At 43.4% G+C, this 18,718-nt stretch overlaps 1 long non-coding RNA gene across 3 annotated transcripts in view; it reads right to left on the bottom strand.

The window, feature by feature from the left end:
• Window positions 1–18,718, bottom strand: part of LOC138998443 (uncharacterized) — a 315,813-nt gene that overhangs the window by 141,419 nt on the left and 155,676 nt on the right. For 2 of the 3 annotated variants that reach the window (XR_011469162.1, XR_011469161.1), the window contains exon 6: window positions 9,504–9,590. The exons of the other annotated variant lie outside the window; for it this stretch is intronic. This is a non-coding gene — a long non-coding RNA (uncharacterized lncRNA). The remainder of the gene's footprint in view (window positions 1–9,503; window positions 9,591–18,718) is intronic. 3 annotated transcript variants of the gene reach the window in all.

Below are 18,718 nucleotides of genomic sequence, written 5' to 3'. Positions count from 1 at the left end.
TCAAGTGACTCAGCCTATTTGAAAGAAAAATGTAAAGGTAATAAGCCCATTTTTAATTTTTTTTCACTTGGAAAAAATACTGTTTTTCATTTGGAAAAGAAGGGCACCCTTTCTTATAGTTTTCCTGATAACATATTCTAGAATATGACTGTGGGCCCATCGCTAACGAACTGTTCACGGCCTCTTAATTAAATTAGAAATGATGAAATATTTTCAGGCTTCCCATTAAAGGCATGACTGGTGAGGACAGGATATTCGTTTCAGATGAGAGCTGGACTTACCTCGCTGTTCTCAGTGCATTGCTCTTGTCATCAAAATAATCAAAATCCTCCATTCAGTACTCAGAAAATAGTCAACTCTGCTTTGGGTTTAACGGAACCCAAATCAGTCAACTGAATGAATCAGCAAAGTCTTCCGCTCAAGCAAGGATGTGTTTTCAATTCAAATTTTTACTTTGTAAACCTCTCTATTCACTAGGCCTCCACAGCAACGTACAAGGACAGCGAGGTCATTGGCCTTCAACTCACCATAATATTCAACAAGGTTTATTCCATCCAGCCTTCCCCATTTTGTTAATTTTCACAGTTTAAAAGCTGAAGATTTTTAACTGTTCCTATTGTAGATATATATATATATATATATATATATATATATATATATATAATATTAAATAATATATATTATATAACTATATATAATATATAACTAGATTATATAACTATATATAACTATATAAACATATGCATATATATACATACTAGTATATAGTGTATACATACACACATATGAAATCACTGAGCATTTTAAAAAGCATGTTATGTTAGTAAATGTTTTTAAAAAACAACTCTATGATAACTCGATAATACCCTCTATTACCTCAGAAAGCTTCCTCTACATTTAAGTGCCTTTTGTATTTCTGGAAGACTATTTTTTATTCTAGAATCTTCCCATTCATTACTATGGAATCTATTCCCAATTATACAAACACAGGAGAGTCTACAATAAAGATGTTCTAATGTGGGAAAAAGTTAGGAAAATGATTTTAATGAAAAGAATTGTTTTTATTTAACGGGCAACTTGACAAATAAATGAGACAATAATTTTTGGTTAAAATGGATTGTTGCCTTCTGACCAGTCTAAACATGCTTCTGAATCATAATTCACATCTCTGATAATTCTTGGAAATTAGAATTTAAATGGCCATTTAATGGTCTCAGTCTGCAGTGAAATATGCACATATAAGAAAATATTTAAAGTAAAACCAGCATGAATTACAATAAAACATTAAACTTCGACACCCTCTACTTTAAGTTGCTACAAACAAAATACTGGTCAATATTTTCTCCTGTTAACTGGTGCTGGTTACAGTTTGTCAAGATTTCAAAAGATTTATAAGTAAATAGCAGTATAGCACCGACCACCAAAATTAGGAAAAATTATTTGAAATTTTAATACAGTAGCCTCTTTTAAATATTCAGTTAAACTTCTTTAAAGATTGAGCTTTAGAGCTGACAATATAATTTGTATCCAAATAATTTAAAAATAAGACTAAAAATATTTATTTATATTTTTCTTCAAATTATATATATATCATGCTGTCCGTGCCTTAAGCCTTTTAAAATGTGAAGTAGTTTATCTCAGTTTGCATTTGAGCAAATGACAGAAGTAAGTAATTTTCATCATGTACTATCAAAAAGCTTCATTTATGGAAAAAAAATTTAATGGTAGTTGTTTAAGTTTCTTAATTTACAATGGAACGAGTGCTATATAAGCCGGGTGAAATAGGTCAGACAGACAAGGACAAATTCCAGATGATTTACTTCAACGTGGAATCAAAGAAACAAAAAAAAGCAAAGAAACAGGACAGACACGGACTCAGAGATACAGAGAGCACTTTTGAGGGTTTCTGGGTGGGAGAGGAATTGGGGGGCTGGGTGAAAGGTGAGGCGATTAAGAAGCGAAAATTGGCCGTTGCAGAACAGCCAAGGGCATGTAAAGCATGGCACCGGGAACACGGTCAATAACATTGTACTAACTACGGACGGTGTCAGATGGGTACCAGGTTTATGGGGTGTTCGCTTTGTAAGTCCTAATCTTGGGGTTGTACACCTGAAACTAATATAGTGTGGGACGCCAACTGGAATTTAAAAATTTAAAAAAAATGTGCAAGTGGAATTAATAAATAACATTTCAATATACACAAGATAGCCTTGATTTTAACAATTTGAACTTCAAGAAGAAATAGACCATCTTTTGTCTTTGTCTACTCTCATTGCCATGTGTCGGGTACTAGTTCTTTAAATCAAATACTAATTTAAATTCTTACACACTAATGCTTATGTCCATTTATTTTTTTAGAGAAATGTCCTTTTTTTTTTTTTTTAAGTGGCATACCAAAAGGAAACAGAATTCAGGATACTGTTTAATGTTTTTACAAATCTAAGTTCATGGGAGTCACTTCTATAATTTTGCTGAAATTATTGAATCAAAGTAATGGATTGGACATTTACGATTTCTTTGAATAGTACTAAATGATAATAATTAGAGTTTAACAACATTGCTTAGTTATTTTAATACTTCCTTTCAGAACTTTCTTTTTTCCTGTCAGCATTGTCGGTATTTTGACATTTAGAGAGGGTGAATTTTAGACATCTGATTATGTCTCCATTTAGCTGCGGACTATAATACAATAAAACTAAAGCTAAGCTCATGCCGATTTTTACATGGACCATCACAATCAGAGACAATCTCAGTGGTAATATATGTTTTCCATTCTAGTAGAATCTATGAAAAAGCCTCTTTCTTAATTCTAATTCTATGTAACAAAATTCAACTACAGTTTTTAATTCAAGGGCAGTAAGAAGGGGGAGGTAACTTGTAATATTTTAGAAATGTTTTGCTTCAATATATTGGATATATGATAGCAGTTGTTTTAAAAGGCAATACCAGGAATTGCAGAGAAAGTAAAGATTCACAGGTTTGGTTGTCTAATTTATGATTTTTTTAAAGTCACTTAGAATTTTTAAATGTGTCCAGTATACAAAATTCTAATTAAATATTACTATTTCCGTTTCTGTAGTCCATAAGGAGTAACACAATCTGGCAAAGCAATTCAAGTTTATCTGGCTCTATTCTATTGGCCTGATTTTCATATTCTAGACCATGTATACAAACCACAGACACCAGTGAAAAATGATTAAAAGATATTTCAAAGGTATATTATTCTGTTAAAATTCGGAGTGAATACCATGGTTAAGAAATCACCCATTTGGGTCCCTTCTGGGGTAGGAAAAAAACTACAAGACAACAGACAGAAACCAGCCAAAACTTTGACATCTTAATCTTGGTTATTTTTTCAAAAAATAGTACTGTGGCAAAGAGCTTTGTTAGCAGAGGGAAAATTCGGAGCAGGAGGAAAAGTGAATTTTCTGTGTCTCATCGGTCTGTGTCAATATTGGCACAAGTAGGCTGTTTGCTTCTATTTGTTTTCGTTCGTAGACGTATTTCATGGACGTCTGCAAGATTCAATTCATTTTATTTGCTTTGTGTGTCCAAGGACTTACTTAAGTCTCCTCAGGTAAATGAAGAATACGGGTTTTTAAAACGAGGTAGCCAAGCATGGCAATTTTTTTTCTTCCTTCAACTTCTAGAATTTTTGGTATGTGGTCATTACATCTAAACACTTGTCAAAGGCAGAATGCCCCAAGATAAAGATCCATTTCTGCCACTGACTTTTCTCTGTTTCTTCATTTTAATCTCTTGGCATAGAGAACAATCAGATCCCCCGCTTAAAATTTTATTTATGCCGATATTTACAAATCCTCAGAGCAAAAAACGCGGCAACGTGTAAATATCTGGTCATTTTGCATAAAAGATTCCGACAGCTTCCAGTTTAAGCAACATTGCTAAATGCTCAGTTCATATCGCAGGACACGGAACCTGAACGTGTTTCGTGGGAAGTTAACATCCCATGCTGAAAAAAAACAAAACAATTTTCATGATTTCTCCAGCAAGCCCATCTCTCAATTGCTGACTTAAGCTTAGGCGGCTCACGGTGTGAATTTTCTCCGAGAAGGTAATTAGTGTAATTAATTAATTATTCGATAATTGCAATGCAGGTTAACAAACTTCCCCATGAAAGTTTTGAAAAATGTCCTTCATTCAAACGGTGAACTCTTAAGCCTATAAAACTCTTCAAAGAACCCCAAGAAATCAAGCAACCTTTTATTTAGCTAAACCTACCCCCCACCTTTACTTTCATTCAGACTTAAATGCTCAGTCTGCTCACAGCTCAGAAAAAACCCCAGAAAGCCTTAACGGATCACTGATTTTAACCAAAGAGGTAGGTGGGTATTCCTGGTAAGTGAATTCAAAACAATTTTTTTTTTTTGTTTTAGCATTAATAGTTTTCATCACATGAAAACGAGTGGAGTTAAAGTTTGAAGAGCGTGCTGATTAACATATCTATTATTTTAAACCCGAGGACAAACATTCTGAAACAATATCTATTACGTTGGAACAAGGGTGCGTTTTTTTTTTTTTTTTTCCCGGCCCATTTTCTAATATTCTCACAGCGGAGTTCTTTTGAGCCACGTACAAAGCCAAGGGTTCGGTTGAAAACGGCGGGAAGACATCCCATCAGTTTAAGGAAAATGATATTTTAATCTCGCATCGGTTCAAGCGAATGGATGAGTTGGTTAAGCCTTTCATTTTGCATGAGGTTGAGAGCTCCGTCTGGGTGCTATGGCTTTGAAAGTGTACTTATGACTTAAAGAGAAAAAGACTGCAGGTCTGAATTTAGAGGTAACATGTTTTAAAGATGCTGATACATTTTAGGTAAAATTATTATAATCAACAGCAAGAAGCTTTCTCAGTATTTGTTAGTGCTTTTGTTCCTTAAATATCTACATAATCTCTTTAGAAGACGCATACTTTGTGAAATGTATGCTTTTTTTTCCCCCTCTCTCTCTGAATGATCCTGTATGTCAAACATTGCTTTTAAATAATATTTTTCCTAGCCTCGGAAAATGCATGCCAACTCGGAAACTGACGGTGAAATAAATTATGTATCTTGACAAAAACAGGGAGGGGGTTAATTTCCATGTTTAGCTAAGAGAGAAACTTGAACAGCATTAAATCAGGGATGAGAAAAATCACTCTAAATTACACCAGTGCCCCTTTGCCTGCTCTCTTTTCTAAATAAAGTACCCCCAAAAAGCTTGCAGGCTGGAAACGCAAAACCAGTCATAAAACCGCCTCCTTCGCTTGTGCAATATTGATCTTGTAATTACCGCCTTGAGGACCAAAATGGACCTTTTAATGTGTGATTATGAGATGTTATCAAAAGTAAATGTTTGCAACAAGTGTCTCCCACGCTTACAAAGCATTTTCATGCTAACTGGGCAAGATTGATGGTAAGTGCTGAACTGTGAAAACAACCTTCCCACCAAAAAAAAAAAAAAAAAAAAAAGAAAAAATCTATAACTTTGGCTTTCTCTTTTTTAAATGGAGTTGTTTTTTTTTTTTTAAATGGTATTATTGATTGCACTTGATGAAAAGAATTCCTCGCATACTTCCCGTGCCCTTTCGGAGTTCGCTGCCTTGCTACCTTGCGGCGTTTGCGTGCGCCAGTGTTTCTAGCGGCCCCTTCTATCTTTGTGGCGCATCATTCAGATTTCTTGTCAGATCCAACCCACGTCCTAATCACACACGCACATCTCAGGCGGACGGACGGCAGCCTGTTTCTTGTCCTAACTCTCGCAGTGGGGACAGGTAGGGGCACGAACAAGTGGCTGATGACCCCGAGCGGCCGTGGCTCTCCCGTCTGACACTTGTCAGATAGGAACAAGCTAAGATGCTCTTATCAATTGCAGGTTCTCACGATCGCACCGGGGAAGCTAGAAAGATGAGGACGGCTTTTTTTTTTTTTTTTTGAAAGGATGACATCTGTAAGCTATTAGAAGGGGCTAAGAAAAAGACTTTTAAATGCTTACAGGCCAAAAAAAAAAAAAATGTAAGAAAAATCGTGTTGAAAATAAAACATCAAGTTCTTTTTTTTTTTTTTCTGTAGCAGATAGAGATTTAGAGGCTGAAGTATTTTAGCATCTGAAGTTAGATCGCATCGCACAACACAGCCAAATGCAGCCCCAACCCCGGCCAGGGGTAGGTCTGCATTATCCCCGTGAGCTAATTAAATATCAACAGTTGGAGTATTAAGAAATATCCCGGATCAAACAGAATTTCTTTTTTGGTCATTTTGCTGGAATCCGATTTTATTCCCTAACCTCGTTACGGGAAGCGAGCATGGCACCTAATTTTCTTCAGGTAGAAAACCATTTCTTCAGGGACGCTCTCCTGCCTGTGCAAAAGGGAACATTGTGTAGCCGGTCCTCCCCGCTAATTGACATGATTTCTTTTAAATAAAATCATTTACTCAGTGACAGCAAATGCCATCAACAGATGTGGACTTATTTGCAGAAGCAAGACAGCAGATTAAGTGATGGAAGTATCCATTCCAGCTATGGAAATAGATGCTATTTAGGGGGACGGTGGGCTCCGCGGATAATCATTCCTGTAATTAGAAACTGGGAACGAGTCAACAGGAATTGCCTGGGCAGAAAAACGCCTTTTGAAACGACGTGAAGTGAGGTGCTTAGGAAAGTCTACCCAGTGCACGTGAAATTTGCCGTTTTCTTTCGAAGGCCAGACTGAGCTAGATCTGGGAGACAGGCCGAATTTGGTGCAAATAAAAATCCTGGTAAATGCTCTGCATTCTATGCCAACCGGTTATTTGAATGTCTTTGAGGCTGGATACATTTCCAAATTTAATTTCCCCAATTAATGGCTTCCAAACAATGTGGACAAATTGTTGCATATTACTGGATAGGACTCCTGTATAGAGAAGATTCCTTATTGTGGCTAATTATGTGATTCTCCCTCTTGTCTTAAAAAATGTAGCATAGCCTAGCTGGTTTGGCTCAGTGGCTAGAGCAGTGATGGCGAACCTATGACACACATGTCAGAGGTGACACGCGAACTCATTTTTTTGGTTGATTTTTCTTGGTTAAATGGCATTTAACTATATAAAATAAATATCAAAAATATGTCTTTGTTTTACTATGGTGGCAAAGATCAAAAAATTTCTATATGTGACACGGCACCAGAGTTAAGTTAGGGTCTTTCAAAATGCTGACACGCCGAGCTCAAAAGGTTCGCCATCCCTGGGCTAGAGTGTCGGCCTGCGGACTGAAGGGTCCCGGGTTCGATTCCGGTCAAGGGCACATGCCCGGGTTGCAGGCTCAGTCCGCAGTGGGGGCCGTGCAGGAGGCAGCCAATCCAAGATTCTCTCTCATCACTGATGTTTCTCTCTCTCTCTCCCTCTCCCTTCCTCTCTGAAATCAATAAAAAAATGTAGCCTAGAAGAAAACAGCAGAATAGTGCTATGCTGAGACTTCAGAATAAATGATTATAAGACATGAGAATGGGAGCACCTCTGTGAACAAACTCCACGGAAAGGAACATCACCACTCGACTGTGGTAAGACTTGCAAACTACCCAGAATGCCCTAACTCCACCAGAACCTCACCGCCAACCCCTGAACATTCACAACAGTTTGGTTCCCCAAGGATCCCAGCTCCACGTTAAACCGAGGCTAGGGAGGCAGGCTTGCTGTGCAGGCGCACGCAAACATTGGCCAAGCCGTGGCAATGGATGCCACACAAAAGCACGCTCCTCTGATTCTCAGGCAGCTGTGTCTACGTCGAAAAGAGCCATCAAGAGAGAGAGAGAGAGAGAGAGAGAGAGAGAGAGAGAGAGAGAGAGAGAATCCGGTCATGATGAACTCCCAGCAACTTCAGAAAGCAAAGCCCCTCACACCGCCATTGACATCACTCCGCTGGGCTGTGATCTGGGCCAGCGGGTGGGGAGAGCGGCCTTAAACCCAGCACGCATCCCACCTGCAACCCCGCAGGCTGCAACACCCCAGGTCAGGGCCAGGGGCGCTCGGGGACACGTCTGCGGTCGGCCATTCTGAGTAATCAACCCCTTGGTTGTCTTTAACTCTCTCCACCGCACAATGGGGTGTCACCGCCTAATGGCAGCTTGCAAGACGGAGAAACTCATCCAATTGTGTGTGTGTGCGTGTGTGCATGTGTGTGTGTGCGTGTGCGTGTGTGCATGCGTGTGCATGTGTGCGCATGGGCCACTGTCGTGATTAAAAGCAGTGCCACTCTGTAGCCTACTGCAACCATTCAGGGCTTTTTCATTACAGAAAGAAAAAAAAAAAAAGGCTCTGACACAAGGAACTTTGCTAAAATGTGGATGCGTAGGAGGCTGTTCTGCACCCTGGTGAGATACTGTAGCTTACGGCGCCCGGCTATTCATGTTTTCGTAGCTTTTCATTGAATGTGGGCAAGTGGTCCATGTGGACGGTACGTTGGGGTTTACGGGCAAAGGTCCAATAACATCGTATTTCTACAACAACGTCCTTTAAAAAAAATCCACGTTAAGTTTTATCATTGTTAAGTCCAGGTTTCCGCTCTGGGCCGAAAAGGTTCTGGGGCCGAAATACAGAGAAACAAGACTTTGGTCCCTTCGGAAGTTTTATAATTCAACTGGCTCGTGATGGCGCGTTTGCCCAAAGTCCAGAGAAGCAAAAACTCCCAGGGGGCATGGTCCCCATCAGGGCATCCACCTGGTACGTGAGAAGGTTTTGCAAAAAAAAAAAAAAAAAAAGAGCTTATAATGCCGTTAAAAATGAATACATGCATCTCGGTAAGCTAAAAAGTTGATGTTTGTGATGACTCTTTGCAGACACATCTCTATAGAAAGAAGACAGCTGGCATGTGACCGAAAGGGACATTATTTTCAAACCCCGTGGGCACCCTGTAACTGGTCCTTATCCTACTTCTAGCTCTTTCTCTCATCCTCTCTCCTAGGAACTCCTCGGAGTACGGGCCACATCATCTAACCAAAATAAGTGACTCAGGAAAAATACCGCCACGTTCAAATGAAAACATAAAAGGCATCGACCGCATTGAGAACAGATAAGAGACACATATTAGATTGCGTCGATTTCTCATCAACCTCCCCGCCCCCCCCTAGCTTTTCGTTATAATCCATCTGACCACGGCGCCTCCTCTCAGATCATCGCTTTGTGTCCCAGGCCCACGGAACTCGAGCGACTCAGCATCAAACTGTTCACTTTTCAGACCCACATGAAAGGCACCCGATGGGGAAAAGTGTGACCGCTCGCGTCGCCAAGGTTTTATCTCTTTACTGTATCTGATCAAAGGCCTTGGATGGAGTTAAGCAGCGGATCCGGGAGAATAATTAGTCGTTGTGGAGTCTCCCCCAACCCCCACCCCCACCCCACCCCCTTTTTTATATGAAAGCTTAAATAAGGGAAAATGGGATGTCAGTCAGACACTGGATCACACCAATCACCGTCATTATGATCTATTAGAATGAAACCATCATCATTAGAATCTCTGCTGTCCTCCTACCTTGGGGTGGGCTGTTTTCCTCTGTTTCCTTAAAGCTGTAATTTTTACAGAAGCTCTTGGTGTGTTTTCATCAGTGCCTAAAGCAGCCTAAAGGGAAGAAAAAATGGGAAAAAAAAATAGCAAAAATAGCTCCCGGCCTATAGAAATATACATTCATGTGTTAGTGACTCAGAGCAGGCAACTTGGGTGCTACGTGTGTCTGGGTGTCTGGATGGAGGCCTGGCCAGCATTTTTGCTCATCTCGCCCGGCAGCTGGATCCTGACCTTCAAGTTCTTTTTTTTTTTTTTTTTTTTTTTAAGAAAAAGAATTCTTTTCAGATGCCAAGTTCCCCCCCTTTCTTCCCCTCCCACTGACACCATCCTATTCAGACGGAGAGATAACTTTATTCATCTGCACATCATTGTATCCAATTCAATAGGCAAACCGCTCGGCCAGGCCGCGGAGTGGCTGGACAGCTACGTCTTCATTCTCCTCCCGACCCCTCCCCGGCCGCCCCCGTGCAATGAGGTTTTCACCACCAACCCCTCAGGCATGAAATGAACACACTTGCAAAAAAAATCTCATTCCCAGCAAGTGTTTTACGACTCCGCTGGGTCCCCGTAGCTACAGTTCCTGGCAAACTTTTCCACAGGAGGGGCTGCAGCTTAGAATCCTCTCCATGGAACACATGTTGGAGGATCCATTTATTCATTCGGTGTCATAAACAACTGCAGGGAGGTTTCCGTTGAAAAGAGGCGCTGGCACCTCATGTGTGGGCTCTGGTGCCGAATTCAGGGCACCGACCCTGACAAAGCGACACCTCACACAGACGATACAAAGAACCAGAGGTAGGATGCTCGCCTCCCAGCCACCACAAGCAAATATCCTGTCCCCAGAAAACATAACAATATTACGTGTGTCTCGGGATGGATTGCGGGAGAGAGAGGGATTAAAGAGAGAGGAATGAAAGCCACACACACACACACACACACACACACACACACACACACAGGCTCGATAACACTTTGATTTATTCCACTTTGGGGAGTTTGGAGTTTTCAAGAGGAAAAAAAGCAAGAACTTGCTCAGTGCCAGGAACATCAAATAAGTGTCTGATGTTGGCCACTCTCGCTACGAAACCAGTCTAGCATCTTCAGTCAGAACACAGGGTGTCGGATGAGCGTGCGGGGTGGGAACTGGCTAATATGAGGTGCCTTTCCCACGAGGCTGCGATAAGGAAAAATAGTTCGCTCTTTTCTTACAACCTGGGGTGGCTTTTTTGAGAATCCCAGAAGGAGCCCTTCCCCAAACCACACAGCCTTTGGAATGGCGATGTTGGAAAAAAAACAACAACAAAAATCTTGGTCGAAATAGCTCTGAACCAGACCACGCATCCTTGTCCATCCTGGGACCCACCCCCCGCCCCCAACCCTCCCCCACCCCCACCCCCCACCCCCATCAGAATGCAAAGCCTGAACTGTTGAATGATTAAAATTAATCAGAGCATCGCCAAGTCCTGAAAGGGATAGAAAGCCTTCCAGCTCCTGCAGGTGGAAAAAAGGAGAGAGATCTTTTGGGAAAAAAAAAAACCAAAAAAAAAAAAACCTGGACTTACATCCCCGAGGAGGTATTTGCTACTCTAGCTCCTGTCTGCGTGTGGAGCGGCTGTGGCAGACCCTGGGAGGATTTGGGAGTTTCAAAAGCGAGAAGTTTATACATTAGGGCTGCGGGTTGCAAAACACTGTTGATATTCAAATGTTTATTGTGCAAAATCTGGGATAAGCCGCCCATGAGGGCCTCCTTTAAGTGCCTACAACTCTTGCTAATTCCCCTCAGCATTGAGGGGCGCACAAAGGCCTTAATCCAACTCCACTTTTTTTTTTTTTCTTTTTTTTTCAGAAAGCTCATGCCATTTTCTCGCACGTAAACTAACAGCACCGGCCCGGCCCGCGGCAGAGGGGGTCAGGGAAAAAGCGCTCCGTGTTTATACTCCGCCGGCTCTGTGTGCTTCTCCGGCAGGCGAGGAACTTGAAGTGGGTCCCCAGGCTCCGTGGTTTCTGCAGGGGTGGGGAACCCTTCAGGGTTTGGGGAGCGGGGAGTGGTGTTTAAGGAGGAAAAAGGCACTGGGGTGTTGGGCGTTCCCTGGGAAAAGAAGTTGATGGCTGGAGACTTATTCTTGTTCTGGTTTAGGTGGGAGAAAGCAGGCTTGCTTGGTTTAGGTAGGATGCACATTTTGTTTGTTGTAATCCTTACCCGCGGATATTTTTCCATTGATTTTTAGGGAGGGAGTGGAAGAGAGAGGGAAAGACAGAGAGAAACATCGATGTGAGAGAAACACATCGATTGGTTGCCTCCTGCACGAGCCCCGACCAGGGCCCCGGCCAGAGAGGAGCCTGCAACCGAGGTCCGTGCCCTTGACTGGAATCGAACCCGGGACCCTTCGGTCCGCAGGCTGACGTTCTATCCACTGAGCCAAACCAGCGAGGGCAGCTGTGGGCAAACTACGGCCCGCGGGCTGGATACGGCCCGTTTGAAATGAATAAAACTAAAAAAAAAAAAAAAAAGACCGTACCCTTTTATGTAATGATGTTTACTTTGAATTTATATTAGTTCACACAAACACTCCATCCATGCTTTTGTTCCGGCCCTCCGGTCCAGTTTAAGAACCCACTGTGGCCCTCGAGTCAAAAAGTTTGCCCACCCCTGAGCTAGGGTGATGAGAAGATATTCTGGTGGATACATTTGAAGTTCCTCTGCTTGGAATGGAGACAGCTGATCTGTATGTCTTTGCTGGAGATTACTCTGTGTCCAGTAGCTTCTACAGCAGAAAATAAGATATATTTGCCCTGGCCAAATAGCTCAGTTGGTTCGAGCATCGTCCCAATACACCAAGGCGGTGGGTTCGATGCCGGGTCAGGGGACAAACAGAATCAAGCAATCTATATACTAGATATAAAAGGCTAATATGCAAAGTGTCCCCTTGGGAGTTTGATCGCTCACTATGACATGCGCTGACCACCAGGGAGCGGTGCAGAACGAAGAAACCCTAGGGACCCTACCCGTTCATGAATTTCGTGCACCGGGCCTCTAGTGAATACATAAATAAGTGGAACAAATCTCTCTCTCAAATCAATAAATAAAATAAAATAAAACAAGATACTTTCAATACAAGATAATGCACCTTAAAGACGGTAATCTTTGCAGCAAGAGACTATTGTTACACGGCATAACGTTAACTTATAGAAACTTTGGTAACTTTTCTAACGAATCATGCCACACATTTGAAATGGTGTCTCTCTTTAACTCGATTACAGTAATCTGAAATCAACTGGGGGACACCCCAAGCTAAACCCCAAATGGTTAAAAAAAAGACATTTTCTATCATGACTTTGAATACGAAGAAGATAACCAAGTCGATGGTCTTTCAGAACCTAAATCAATCCCATTTAAAACAAGTTAAATTTATTTGGGTGAGCTTGGTTAATAAAATGATATAGGTTTCAGATATACAACTCTACAATACTTTGTCTGCATACTGTATACTAGAGGCTCGAAATTCATGCACAGGCAGGGTCCCTAGGCTTGGCCGGTAATCAGGGCCGATTTGTGGGGCAACCGGCAGGGTGATCGGGGGAACCCTGCTGGCACTGCCTGGGCTGGCCTGAGGCCTGCGGGCTGGGGGCAGCTCCTGCATTGAGCGTCTGCCCCTTGGTGGTCAGTGCGTGTCATAGCGACCGGTAGTTGCGCTGTTCGGTTGATTTGCATATTTGGCTTTTATTATATAGGATTGTATATTTTAAGGCCTGGTACAAATGCTCTGATTTCTGCAATTGCATATTTGTCTAAGCCCGTGGTCAGCAAACTGCGGCTCGCGAGCCACATGCGGCTTTTTGACCCCTTGAGTGTGGCTCTTCCACAAAATTCCACGTGCGGGTGCACGTACAGTGCGATTGAAACTTCATGGCCCATGCGCAGAAGTCGGTTTTCGGCCTGGGAGAGTCTATTTCGAAGAAGTACTGTTGATATTTGGCTCTGTTGACTAATGAGTTTGCCGAACACTGGTCTAAGATTAAGAACTGTGGTATATGACCACTTTTAAGATTTCAGAATGGCCCTAGCTGGTTTGGCTCAGTGGATAGAGCATCGGCCTGCAGACTAAAGGGTCCCAGGTTCGATTCCGGTCAAGGGCACATGCCTGAGTTGCAGGCTTGATCCCCCGTAAGGGGCGTGCAGGAGGCAGCTGATCAATGATTCTCTCTCATCATTGATGTTTGTCTCTCTCTCTCCCTCTCCCTTCCTCTCTGAAGCCAATAAAAAATATACTATTAAAAAAGAAAGATTTCAGGATGGTCTTTATCTTTGAAATCCTTTTCAGCTAGGAGAAAAAATTCTGCACAAAACAGCCAAGCGGGGAACAATCAGGACATCACGACACAAAGCGAGTCCCGCCGGATCCAGGCCGCCGTGGCTAATTGTTCGCTGTTCCATTATCGAAATGAAATCACTTATGTCGTTAGCGTGGTTTGCATCCTCGCCGGCCTTCTGGGTAGACAGGCCACGGGCCTGAATGAACCTGGAAATGGGTTTCTCCTGCTGCCGCCTGAGGTCACTCCTGGCGGGGACTCAGCCAGGGAGGGGAGACAGAGCCACAATTTCTCCTAAAAATGGCGATGATGAGACTCAACCCCAGAAAATGTGGGGTGACACTCACTCGTTCAGCATAATTAAAAGCTCCTGGCTTTACAGCAAAAGGCAACATGCAGTCTGACGGCACCAGCAAGCAACGGCCAGCCCGGGTGAATCTGGCCTGGAGTGGCCCGTCATGGGGTAATGAACAAGGGTATGTATCTTTAAAAAAATATTTTTATTAATTTCAGAGAGGAAGGAAGAGCGAGCGAGAGAGATAGAAACATCAATGATGAGAGAGAATCATGGATCGGCTGCCTCCTGCACGCCCCCCACTGGGGATCCAGCCTGCAACCCGGGCATGTGCCCCGACCGGGAATCGAACCCGGGACCCTTCAGTCCACAGGCCGACGCTCTATCCACTGAGCCAAACTGGCTAGGGTAGGGTATGTATTTTTTTAAGGTTTTCATTAGTTGGGCCCAAGATCTGAATGAAGCATTCCTTTCCTCAGGGAAGGAAAGAAAAGAAAGAAAAGAGGAAGAAAGGAAAGAAGGAAGGAAGGAAAGAAAACACATTTGAAGGTAAGATTAGAGTCCAGTACTTTAGTCCCTAAAATCTACCAGAGAGAACGAGGGGGCGGGGGTGGGGGGGGGGGGGGGGGATGGTGGTTTTGAGTTTCATGTTTTATTTTACTTACTTTTTTTTAGTTACTTTAATTAAAGGTGGGGATACTGCAGTAGGGGGTGTGCAGGAGGCAGCCAATCAATGATTCTCTCATCATTGATGTTTCTCTCTCTCTCTCCCTTCCCCTCTGAAATTAATAAAAATGTATTAAAAAAAAAGAGGTCATGGTTTGGTTCCCAGTCAGGGCACATGCCCAGGTTGCAGGCTCGATCCCCAGTGGGGGGCATGCAGGAGGCAGCCGGTTAATGTTTCTATCCCTCTCCCTTCCTTCTCTCTAAAATCAATAAAAACATATTCTTCTTCTTCTTCTTATTTTTAAAAGAGTGATTTGCCTAATTTCTGTTGGCGGAAAGGCAAGAATCCATCCACCCTGACTCTGAGGTGGCCCCCCAAGGCAACCCTCAGACCCCAGGGACACACCCCCCTCTTTCTAACCCTTCTATCCGCAGGTGGGTCACCCCGCGCAGGGCCATTGAAACCCTCCTCTCCACGCTCTCTCCCACCTTCTAAACTCAAAAGGGACGGAGACAGAGCGCCGCACAAAGGCCTCTTCTCCCCGAAGCCCTTGTAAGGGGCTCATTAGGCACCCGCCCGGGCTTGTTATCAAATACTTGGGAAGCGGCCGGCCCGTGAGTAGCTGCCTGTTTGCAACAGATAATATCAAATTGGAGAAACACGGAAAAGCACATGCAAACACAGTAACACGAGATGGGCTCTAATGATAACGGGCCCGGCACACGGGGAAATAATTAGTCTCCCCGTGCGCGGGGCTGGAGGCGGGGAGCGAGGCTAATTTTGTGGGAGGCCGCTGCGGCGGCGTCTGACTGGGGTGCTCTGTGCATGGGGTGAACGCACGTGCAGAATTCCCTGCGGCAGGAAACAGAAAGGATGCTCCCTCATTAGTGCCGGCACTCCGGGTATTTACTAAATATTGCTCTTAAGCCTCCCTTAAAGCGATGCGGTGAGCTATTTTGATTACATCGGGTATGGATTTATGTTGTGTACACTAGCCTGATTCTGGATAAAAATGATTTATGTAGCCCGAGCCGGTGTGGCTCAGTGGATAGAGCGTCGGACGGCGGCCTGAAGGGTCTCGGGTTTGATTCCGGTCAAGGGCACGGACCTCGGTTGCAGGCTGGATCCCCGGCCGGGGCCAGAGCATGTGTGGGAAGCAACCAATCGATGCGTCTCTCTCACATCGATGTTTCTCTCTCTGTGTCTCTCCCCTTCCCTTCCACTCTTTTAAAAAAAAATTAATGGAAAAATATCCTCGGGGGGGAGGATTAACAACAAAAAATTATTTACTTAGAATAGGATGTTAATGCTAAAAATCAGTTTCTTGATTTACAATGAATACTCCAAGTATTGTTATCTATGGCGGACGTTAAAATGAGTGATTTGCAAACAACTGATGTTGCCGATCACCTAGTAGGAAATCACAATGGGAGGGAGTGATATTTTGAGGGAGAATTTCTCGATGGGGAAAATTTTGGGTTTCCATTGTTATCTGTGTAATAATCCTATGTGAAGTCCCCTTCTATTCATTTCAATGAGTTTTGCTCAAGAAAAGCCCTGTCTGCCTCAGAAAACTATATGTTTCTGGGGAAATATTTTTCTTATTCTTAAATATTTTTATGGATTTCAGAGAGGAAGGGAGAGGGAGAGAGAGATAGATACACCAAGGATGAGAGAGAATCATGGATCGGCTGTCTCTTGCATGTCCCCACCTTGGGGATCGAGCCCACAACCCGGGCATGTGCCCTGACAGGGACTCGAACCTTGACCTCCTGGTTCATGGCTCGATGCTCAACCACTGAGCCACGGCCGGCAGGGCTGAAAAATTTTTATGTCTAAAACTTTAAAAGATCAAAAGACAGCCCTAGCCGGTTTGGCTCAGTGGATAGAGCGTCATCCTGCAGACTGAAGGGTCCCAGGTTCGATTCTGGTCAAGGGCATGTACCTTGGTTGCGGGCACATCCCCAGTAGGGGGTGTGCAGGAGGCAGCTGATCGATGTTTCTCTCTCATCAATGTTTCTAGCTTTCTGTCCCTCTCCCGTCCTCTCTGCAAAAAATCAATAAAATATATATTTTTTAAAAAGATCAAGACATTCTGTACATCATCACAGAGGAACCATCAGTGTGATTCTTGATATCGTAAATGCTTGGTAAGCATAGTTTATATAGGAACTTACTTATTTTGTCAAGATGGCAATTAGCTACACAAATTGTACCCTTTCTCACCTCTGCTCCCCCCTCTACTACCAGGATCAGCCATTAAAAACGACGCTTCCATAAATTTAAACTTAGCTTCTTCGCCTTGATGTAGGTTCCCTGGGTTCCAAGATTGGGAGGAGGTGATCTTGGGACCAGAGATGCCTGACCCTGAGCGAGGACCCTGGATTTTTCTAGGCATCTCCCCGTCACGTGTAACCATGGACGCATCCCTCCTGCGTGTCCTTCGTGTCCTCATCTGTCAACTGCGAGGGCTGGGAAAATCGTTTCTACCTTGACCCCCAGCCCCCCAATTCTATTTTTATGACGTGATCAGGGTAGAGGGCACAGACACGTGACCTGCCGTGGACACCCGGGTTGAGCCAACTTACTTAATTAGCTCATCACGTTGGAGGAGAGGATGACTTAGTGAAAAAAATCACTGCAAACAATTAAAAAAAAAATAGGGCTCTTTGTGTGGCGTGATGCTGAATGGTGGACAGATTCCTCCTTTGGGAAATGGATATAAAATAGGACCTTTTTAACTGGACAGAGTAGATTCACATCGGAAGATCTTCCGGATGCAACTGGGCCCCTACTTCCACCATGTATCCTCTGTCACAGTAAAGCATCTTGTGGTCCTTTCTCCTATGGATTCCTATCACACTTCAATGGCCATTAAAAACAAAACAGCCAGCCCTGACCGGTTTGGCTCAGTGGATAGAGCATCGGCCTGCGGACTGAAGGGTCCCAGGTTCGATTCCGGTCAAGGGCATGTACCTTGGTTGTGGGCACACTCCCAGGAAGGAATGTGCAGGAGGCAGCTGATCGATGTTTCTCTCTCATCGATGTTTCTAACTCTCTATCCTTCTCCCTTCCTCTCTGTAAAAAATCAATAAAATATATTTAAAAAAATAAAAAATAACAAAATAAAAACAAAACAGCCCTACCCGGTTTGGCTCAGTGGATAGAGCGTCGGCCTGCCCATCAAAGGGTTCCTGGTTCGATGCCGGTCAAGGGCATGTACCTCAGTTGCAGGCTTCTCCCCAGCCCGGGCCCCAGTTGGGGCGTGTGTGGGAGGCAATTAATTGATGTATTTCTCCCTCATCAATATTTCTCTCAGTCTTTCTCTCTCTCTTCTACTCTCTCTAGAAATCAATGGAAAAGTATCCTCGGGTGAAGAATGAAAAAAAAAAAATTAAAAACAAAACAAAATAATGCAACAAAACAAAACAGCCCTGAACCAACAGCCCTCAGGTGAGAGTTCAGGATCTGGAGGGATGAGGAGGCAAGTTCCTGCTGTGTCTCTGAGGCTGAGAGAGCAGAAAGGAGGAAGTCGGTAGCCCTGAGGTTTGCCATTCTTTCCAGAAATTAACATTCGGTCTTCCCATCCCACTCAGCTGTTGGAACACTTCTGCCTGGAATGTTTTTTATTTTTATTTTTTAAAAATATATTTTTATTGATTTCAGAGAGGAAGGGAGAGGGAGAGTTGGAAACATCAATGATGAGAGAGAATCATGGATCAGTTTTCTCCTGCACGTCCCCCACTGGGGATCGAGCCCGCAACCTGGGCATGTGCCCTTGACCGGAACCGAACCCGGGACCCTGTCGTCCCACAGGCTAACGCTCTATCCACTGAGCCACACCAGCCTGAAATGCTTCGGAGGGTTGACCAAAAGTTTGTCGTTGGTCTGACTAAAGCCCCGTAGAAA

Source organism: Myotis yumanensis, unplaced genomic scaffold, assembly GCF_028538775.1.
Source record: "Myotis yumanensis isolate MYYU_CA2020_CCGP unplaced genomic scaffold, mMyoYum1.0.hap1 SCAF_20, whole genome shotgun sequence".
Taxonomy (NCBI): Eukaryota; Metazoa; Chordata; class Mammalia; order Chiroptera; family Vespertilionidae; genus Myotis; species Myotis yumanensis.
Note: the sequence above shows the minus strand (reverse complement) of the source record. Positions and strands in the feature narration are given on the sequence as shown.